The 8,080-nt window shown below is 34.0% G+C and overlaps 1 long non-coding RNA gene across 1 annotated transcript; it reads left to right on the top strand.

Annotated features, from left to right (window-relative positions):
* On the top strand, window positions 1-1,695 carry LOC127508227 (uncharacterized). Its single transcript, XR_007928723.1, has 4 exons — window positions 1-142; window positions 549-612; window positions 783-931; window positions 1,549-1,695. It is a non-coding gene; the product is annotated as an uncharacterized LOC127508227 (long non-coding RNA).
* Window positions 1,696-8,080: the final 6,385 nt, after the last annotated feature.

The raw sequence follows: 8,080 nt of genomic DNA, 5'->3' as shown, positions 1-8,080 counted from the left end.
TCGCTGTTTCAGGAACCACCCACTCCCGCTTGGAAACCAATTAAATGTTTAAACATTTTTTAGCGCCATCATCAATGTCCCGCCCCCTCATCGTGCGACCTCGTGCATCATCATCAAAGTCGTCAATCATCAGAATACCCAAGTAAGTAATTAGCAAAAACATATATATATATATTAGCAAAAAAAGTATCAGTTCTTGATAACTCAAATTATTGTAAATACAATAATTCAAACTTTATTTTCTTAAGTGAGCATGCACATGTCGGCCTACAGTTGTCAGGCGGTTAATATCAGTTTAAAATCATTTCTCATTAAATGTTTTAGGGATAAAATTTAGTGAGGGTCAACTGTGCGCAACGATTACTTTTTATTGATGCATTATATGTTTTTTTGGTTACGTTATGATGAGATCACACTACTTTATGTCCATGCCAGGCATTACGTGTAGATCACAGATGTGTGGATTAATCAATTCACTGTAAACCTGACTTAACCCAACTTGTTTTTTATTTTGTAATTTTCCCCCTATTTTACATTTGTTCAAGCAGAATGTCCACAGGCTCTTTAGAAGCAGCACTTGTTCTTGGAGATGTGTTTCTTGATCAGATACAGGTAACTTTAGAAATTGTATCTTACATTTTTTTTTTATTTTGACTTCTTTTTCTCTGTCAAATAATTTTAAAGAAAACTACAAATGAATAGTTATATAGGCTAATATATTATTCATGTAAGGTAAGTATAAACTACTTTAAAACCTGTTAAATATACCATTTGCAATTTAGAAAGAAGAAAAAAAGCAAGCCAAGAGGTCTAAGCCACATCCTACGACTGTGAAGTGGAGGCAAAGGGACAGAAATGGGAATGTTATACGGCCGCTTCGGAAAAAAAACCTCAATAAAACAAAAACTGAAAAGAAAGGCTCCTAACCACGGTGAGACAGTTGTAAATTTACAGTTATTGTTTAAATTTACTGTTATTTTCAGTTGTGATTTATATTTCCCACATGAAAAAATACTAGTACTTTATAGTAAATACTATAGTGTTTTTGAACCATACTATTGCAAAATACTTGAATTAATTTGTTGTGGTAATTCTATAGTTGCTGTGGTAATATAACAACTATAGTAATATAAACAAATTACTTTACCCAATACTGTACTAAGTTTTCTACAACTATAGGGTATATTATACTACAATATACATTACAGTTTACTCTTGTAAAAACTAAAGTATACTACAGTATTTATTTTATTAGTTCACTTTAGTTAATACTACAGTATACTGTAGCAGCATAGCAGCACAAGCTGTAGCACAAGTGTTGTAAATACTATAATATATACATTATACTATTTAGTGTTTTTGAACCATACTATAGTATAGTATTTATTATAAATTACTATAGTATTTTTTTTTCCTGTGGGTTTCTCCATATTCAATAAATGTTTAGATTTATGCAGTCTGTTTTAATCTTTAAGTGCACTTAATTACATGTAGAACCAGATATATAGAACCCCAAAGCATAATGTATTAATTGTATTTTGTTTAAAGGTCCCACCAGTGTGCCCATCCAAGAGGAATTTGTTTATCGAGCAGAAACTGGTAACTGTACACTGTGGTTATATGGAATGGCATCTGGTTAATAGAGTTTAAGTAATATTCTGAAAATAATATTGTACACAAATATTTTGCCCAATAGTACACAATAAATGTTTCTTGAGCATCAAATCATCATATCAGAATGATTTCTGAAGGATCATGTGACACTGAAGACTGGAGTAATGATGCTGAAAATTCAGCTTTGATCACAAAGTATAAATTACTTTGTAAAATATATTCAAATATAAAACCGCTATTTTAAATTGTAATAATATTTCACAATATTACTCTTTTTACTGTATTTTTAATTAAATAAACGCAGCCTTGGTTAGCAGAAGAAACTTCTTTTAAAAACCTTAAAAGTCTACCTCTCAAAAACGACATACTTATTAAAGAATAATACAGACTAATTTATTTTCATTATCATGAAAAGTATTTCAGGGATGGCCAAGATAAACACCCTAAAAAGTATGTGATTGTGCAGGGTTGTTAATCCACACATCTGTGATCTACAGGTAATGCCTGCATGGACATAAAGTGGTGTGATCTCATCATAACGTAACCAAAAAACATGATGCGCACAGTTGACCCTCACTAAATTTTATCCCTAAAACATTTAATGAGAAATGATTTTAAACTGATATTAACCGCCTGACAACTGTAGGCCGACATGTGCATGCTCACTTAAGAAAATAAAGTTTGAATTATTGTATTTACAATAATTTGAGTTATCAAGAACTGATACTTTTTTTGCTAATATATATATATATGTTTTTGCTAATTACTTACTTGGGTATTCTGATGATTGACGACTTTGATGATGATGCACGAGGTCGCACGATGAGGGGGCGGGACATTGATGATGGCGCTAAAAAATGTTTAAACATTTAATTGGTTTCCAAGCGGGAGTGGGTGGTTCCTGAAACAGCGAAGGACTAAAAATCAGGGCAATACACTTTTTATATTTATTTATTATTAATACTTTTACTATTACAAATACAATCACAAACAAAGAAACAAAAATTCGTGTAACATTAAACAAGCAAAAAAAGAAATAAAAAGAAAGAAAAGCAGAGAGCAGATTAAATAAAGCAGACATATAACTAATTCACATTGAATTAATGAAGCTTCTGCAAGCATTTTTCTTTCCCCGTCGGGGATTGTTTAGAATTAAACTGTATTATGTAGTAGCAACATTCGTCCCCACTAGAGATGATGAGTAAGTTATATAGCCTACAATAAGTTTCTGTAAAAAAAAAAATATTCTAAATAAGCATTCTAAATCAATATTTCTGCATATGCTGCTTCGGCACCTGCACGAGATGAAATCGTGAATCTTCGTTCGATTGAAGGGGCGGGACGATGATAATGACGTTGACTATAATAAATTTCTGCGTGCAATACATACGCATTTTCTATCAATGGAAGTTTAACGGGAGGGTTTTGCGTACCATATATACGCCAAATGTGACTTTGGCGTGTAAATACTACGCTGAATGAAAATGCAAACTCGTAGTATAGATACGCAGTAGCAGGAGACTGGGTTGGTTCAACAGGTCACTATCTGCTCTCCGCCTTATCACTTATTTCGACCAGGGATCCGTTTAAGGTATGAAATAATTTTAAATACAGTTTGTCCGTAAAAAATGGGGATGATAAAATGTTAACGAAAAATGTTTAGTTTTTCCACTGGCATCTCAGTTTAACACAAGCAATAAAGGAACGTGTCGAAAATTCCCAGGTGAAAAAAGCACACTTCCATAGAACTGGGCTAAAGGCGCCTTTGATTTTATTTTCCTCTAAACCACTAGATGGCACAAAAACTTGCCGCAGCACTTTCCTAAACATCCGCTTTTCAAGACGCATGTGCAAATTTGTCTGATCCTTGACGCGATCGCGGGCAGCAACGATTCTGAGGTAGTTTGATTTAATATTTGATGTTTTTTAAAATGTTGTTGATTTAAGTAGCAAATGAGAATCCATTAAATTAATGTTTGTATTTTTAGACAAAGGTCTTCTTAATGATTTTCAGTTTTGTTCAAGGTAATTAAAGCAACAGTTTTTCAATAACTGAAGAATATGTAAAAGTATGGTATTTGGGGTTAAAAGCGCCGCTGATGTTGGGGCAAAAGGCACAATAATTAATATGATAATGAATAGCTGACTGACTTTTCCATTTCTTGACATGACATGGTTAGATTCAGATAACAAATATCATATATCAAATTGGGTATCCATCTTAGAGATAATACCCATATTTATGAAACAATCATATTTTAAAATATATCATATCATAATAACATTTATTGTTAATTGTAAATCTATTTTCATATTTTATATATAAAAATATATTACATGGGCCTATTTTAATGATAGTATATTTATTAAACAAAAATGTATTATTTATCAAAATAAACAGAAAATAATACAAACTTTGCCAAAGTGATTCTTTTGAACAAGTATTAACCTAGTCGTTATTAAAAACATATTTTAGCTAAAGTATTTGTATGAATACTGTGTGCCTTTTACCCCATGCTGGGGGACCTTTTACCCCTCACCACCTCATACATTTATAAGATTTTTGAACAAAATTAACCACTTTGATTTTTTTTTTTCCCCCACACAAAATATGTTGCTCCATCAATGTTCAATACAAACATATATATTTTTCCTGCAATCATACACTTTGAGAGAGGTGAAAAGCACAATTTTTCTTAAGGTGTTCCTTTAGCCCCGTTGTACTACTTAAAGTGCTCTATTTCACACACTAATTTTGTACTTAATATAGCCTACTAAAAATTCTTTTTAAGAACATCTAAGTGTACTCAACTGTGCTATTTTGAGACACCATGAATATGTATTTAGTTACTACTTGTAGTAGAGAGCAGGGACGAAAGAACCATTTTTCACAAAAATGTAATTTTAAAAGATAATGTTTTAGACAGCGATATATTTTTGCTTTGGTCAATAACTCACAAGTGTGGTCTATCAATATCAGGTGGTATTTTGTACAAATGTAGAACGGCTTCAGTATAATTTCACTTTGAACATAAATTGCACATTGTTACTTTCGACCCTGTCATTTGGGATGAAAGTAACAACAACACAAGCTAGATTTTTTTTGTGTTAGTCTTGTTTTTATTAAATATACCTGACTATGACCTTGTTAATATGTAACTGCAAACATATTTTGTCCTTTATCTTTGCAAAAAAAGATTAAATTACATTTTCATTTTAAATTGAGAAATTCAGTTTCATTAAATGTTTCAAAAGTAACCCGACAGCACAAACTTGAATATGATTTTTCAACAGAACAATATGAAAATTAAAAAATACATTAGCATAATAATAATAATAATAATATTTAATTTATATAGCGCTTTTCCAGAGCTCAAAGCGCTTTACAAACAAAACATGAACACAAGAAAAACAAATTCTCAACATAATGTTACAGTAGTCTTGTTTCCAATCCAGCTGTTTTTATGCAAAAATTCAAAATATGCATAAAAACATCTGAATAAAAACACTGCAAATTCATAGGTGGATGTGGAAAAGCTAAAGTATGGCAAAAAAAAAAAAAAAACGTGACTATGGTAAATGTAAACAGATTGAGTGAATAAATGGTGACATACAGAAATCAGCAACAGATGTGTCCAGAAACATCTGGCTGAATCAGACCTCTGTCTGTCTTTCTGACCCTCACTCTTGACATATTCTGCTAGTATAATATGATAGAAGCATGTTTTAATATTAAGATTAGAAATGATAGAAGATGAGACTTAATATTTTCACTGCTTTAAAGGCACATCATTACATCTTTGATAAGTATTTAAAGTGAAACACATTTTTTGAGATGTGAACAGATATGTCCAGGCTGCACATCACTGTAAACACTAAAGGTACTCATTAACTTTATCCATAAGTGGAAATTAGTTATTTTTGCATTTTTTAGAGTAATTTCTGTCTTCCGGTTTGAAAAGCAAAGTCGGAGCAACATCAGGTCTTCTGACGTCAATGTATAATACCGGCAAGATCCGGAGTGGTGATTGGCCGCCACGATTCCAGTTGGGCTGAACGAATGGGCTGACGTCAACCATGTCTGAGCGCTTCTCTGCATTTATTCATGGAAAAGAGCTCATTAATTCTAATTATTCAGGAGAATGAACTCTTTTAACCCAAGCACTGCTCTGTATTACACATGAGATGGCATTACATCGATTCAAATGACACACGCGGTCCATTCACTTCTGCCTGTTCAACTGCGTTATTGTCCCTCAGGCACATATTTCCTCAGTAACGCAAAAGTGCTGTTTGCATTTCCCCACGATGCATTTAGAGCTGCAGTTTGACCAAACACATAGGAAATATCACTGTAACAATATTTAAAGGGGTGATGACATGAGAAACCAAATTTGCCTTGATCTTTTAGCATATAAAAGGTCTTTGTACCATTAAAACTTCCTGCAAGTTTCATAGCTTAAGACGTCCTCCCCATTATAAACGAAGCATTTATTTAATCAAGCTCCAAATACGGCTCGTTCTGGATCCTATGGGGGTCACCTAGCACAAGTCATTTGCATATGATCGCCTCCAGTGCAAGCATGCAAACATGCAGATTAACATAATTATTATTAATAGTCTTAATGTGCATGTACTTCAGGGGTCTCCATGCAGCATTCATGTTCTTGCTCAGTGTGTTATAGCGTCTAGTTGCAGCAGGAACACTTCAGAATCGGACAGCAATAAAAGTGGGTTTATTTAGCAAAGGAACACAGAACAACTAAACCAAAGTACACATAGACAAACATAAGAACAGACAAGGAGTGCAGGGAAGTGAGTCCATTTAAAGGGAGTGATAACGATGTGATCCAGGTGCGGGGAATCCGTGATGATAGGGAGTTGATTCGGAAGTGCGTGCAGGTGTGAGACAGGGAGGATGATGGGAAATGGAGTCCAGGGGAGACGTGAACTGTAACACAGTGGGCATTGCACCACAATTGCACCTGTGAGTGTTTATAGCAATCGTATTTTATTTGATATTACGCATTTTTATGTAGAATTGTCATTTTAAGGGTCTTTACAATATTACTTTTTATCACCTGCTAATATAAACACCTTCTTATAAGCGAATTATGAAAATATGTTGCCTCGTTTCTAGTACATGTGATACATGAGTACAAATTTGCCATATCAATGCTGCGTCTTCAAATATGACCTGTGCAGGGATTTTGTCTGTGGTACACCCTATCATTTCATTACCGGATAATTAGGCAACAATAACCCGTGTCTTTGTGAGATACCACATATATAATTTATTCAAAATATTTTCACACTTTCCATGATGTGGACACGGGCTGATCCATTCTTGGTTGTTGTGGAGATGGTTCATTTTCATCTGATTCTGGCTCAAACATGTAAGGCTGTATCACTGCAAGAGCCATCGCCTCGCAGCAATCGGCAGCACCCGCTACTATTGTAAACAGTTCAATGGACTAAAATGTAACTATGCCTTTATTGTTTCTGTGTTAAACTGACGTGTGTTGTCCGTCCAGAGACTGTAGTGCTCATATACGTGATGAAAATATTAGATATTTTAAATATTCTTCTGTGATTGTCCCTTGTTTATTGTGTCATAGAATTATATTTTTTAAAACACATCAAGGTGCCCTCGACTCTGTTTTTTCCTCTGCTCATATGTTAATATTCATTATTCTGTATACAGTAGTGGTCATAATTATTGGCACCCTTGGTAAATATGATCAAAGATGACTATAAAAATAAATCTGCATTGTTTATCCTTTTGATCTTTAATTCATAAAATTAGCAAAAATCTAACCTTTCACTGAAGGAAAAGAAGTGAAAGTGGGGGGAAAATCACATTATGAAATAAATGTTTTTCTCCAAAACATGTTGGCCACAATTATTGACACCCTTTTATTCAATACTTTTTGCAACCTCCTTTTGCCAAGATAACAGCTCTGAGTCTTCACCTATAATGCCTGATGAGTTTGGAGAACACCTGACAAGAGATCAGAGATCATTCCTTCATACAGAATCTCTCCAGATCCTTCAGATTCCAGCTCCATGTTGGTGCTTCTTCTCTTCAGTTCACTCCACTCATTTTCTTTAGGGTTCAGGTCAGGGGACTGGGACGGCCATGGCAGAAGCTTCATTTTGTGCTCAGTGACACATTTTTGTGTTGATTCTGATGTTTGTTTTGGATCATTGTCCTGATGGAAGATCCAGCCACGGCCCATTATTGGATTTCTAGCAGAAGCGGTCAGGTTTTGATTTTTTTATCTGTTGGTATTTGATAGAATCCATGATGCCATGTATCTGAACAAGATGTCCAGGACCTCCAGCAGAAAAATAGCTCCACAGCATTAAAGATCCAGCGGTATATTTAACCATGGACATGGGGTACTTTTTATCCATGTGTGCACCAAACCCATCTGGTGGGTTTGCTGCCAAAAAGCTCTTTTTT

This window comes from Ctenopharyngodon idella, chromosome 3 (genome assembly GCF_019924925.1).
Source record: "Ctenopharyngodon idella isolate HZGC_01 chromosome 3, HZGC01, whole genome shotgun sequence".
NCBI classification, from domain to species: domain Eukaryota; kingdom Metazoa; phylum Chordata; class Actinopteri; order Cypriniformes; family Xenocyprididae; genus Ctenopharyngodon; species Ctenopharyngodon idella.
Note: the sequence above shows the minus strand (reverse complement) of the source record. Positions and strands in the feature narration are given on the sequence as shown.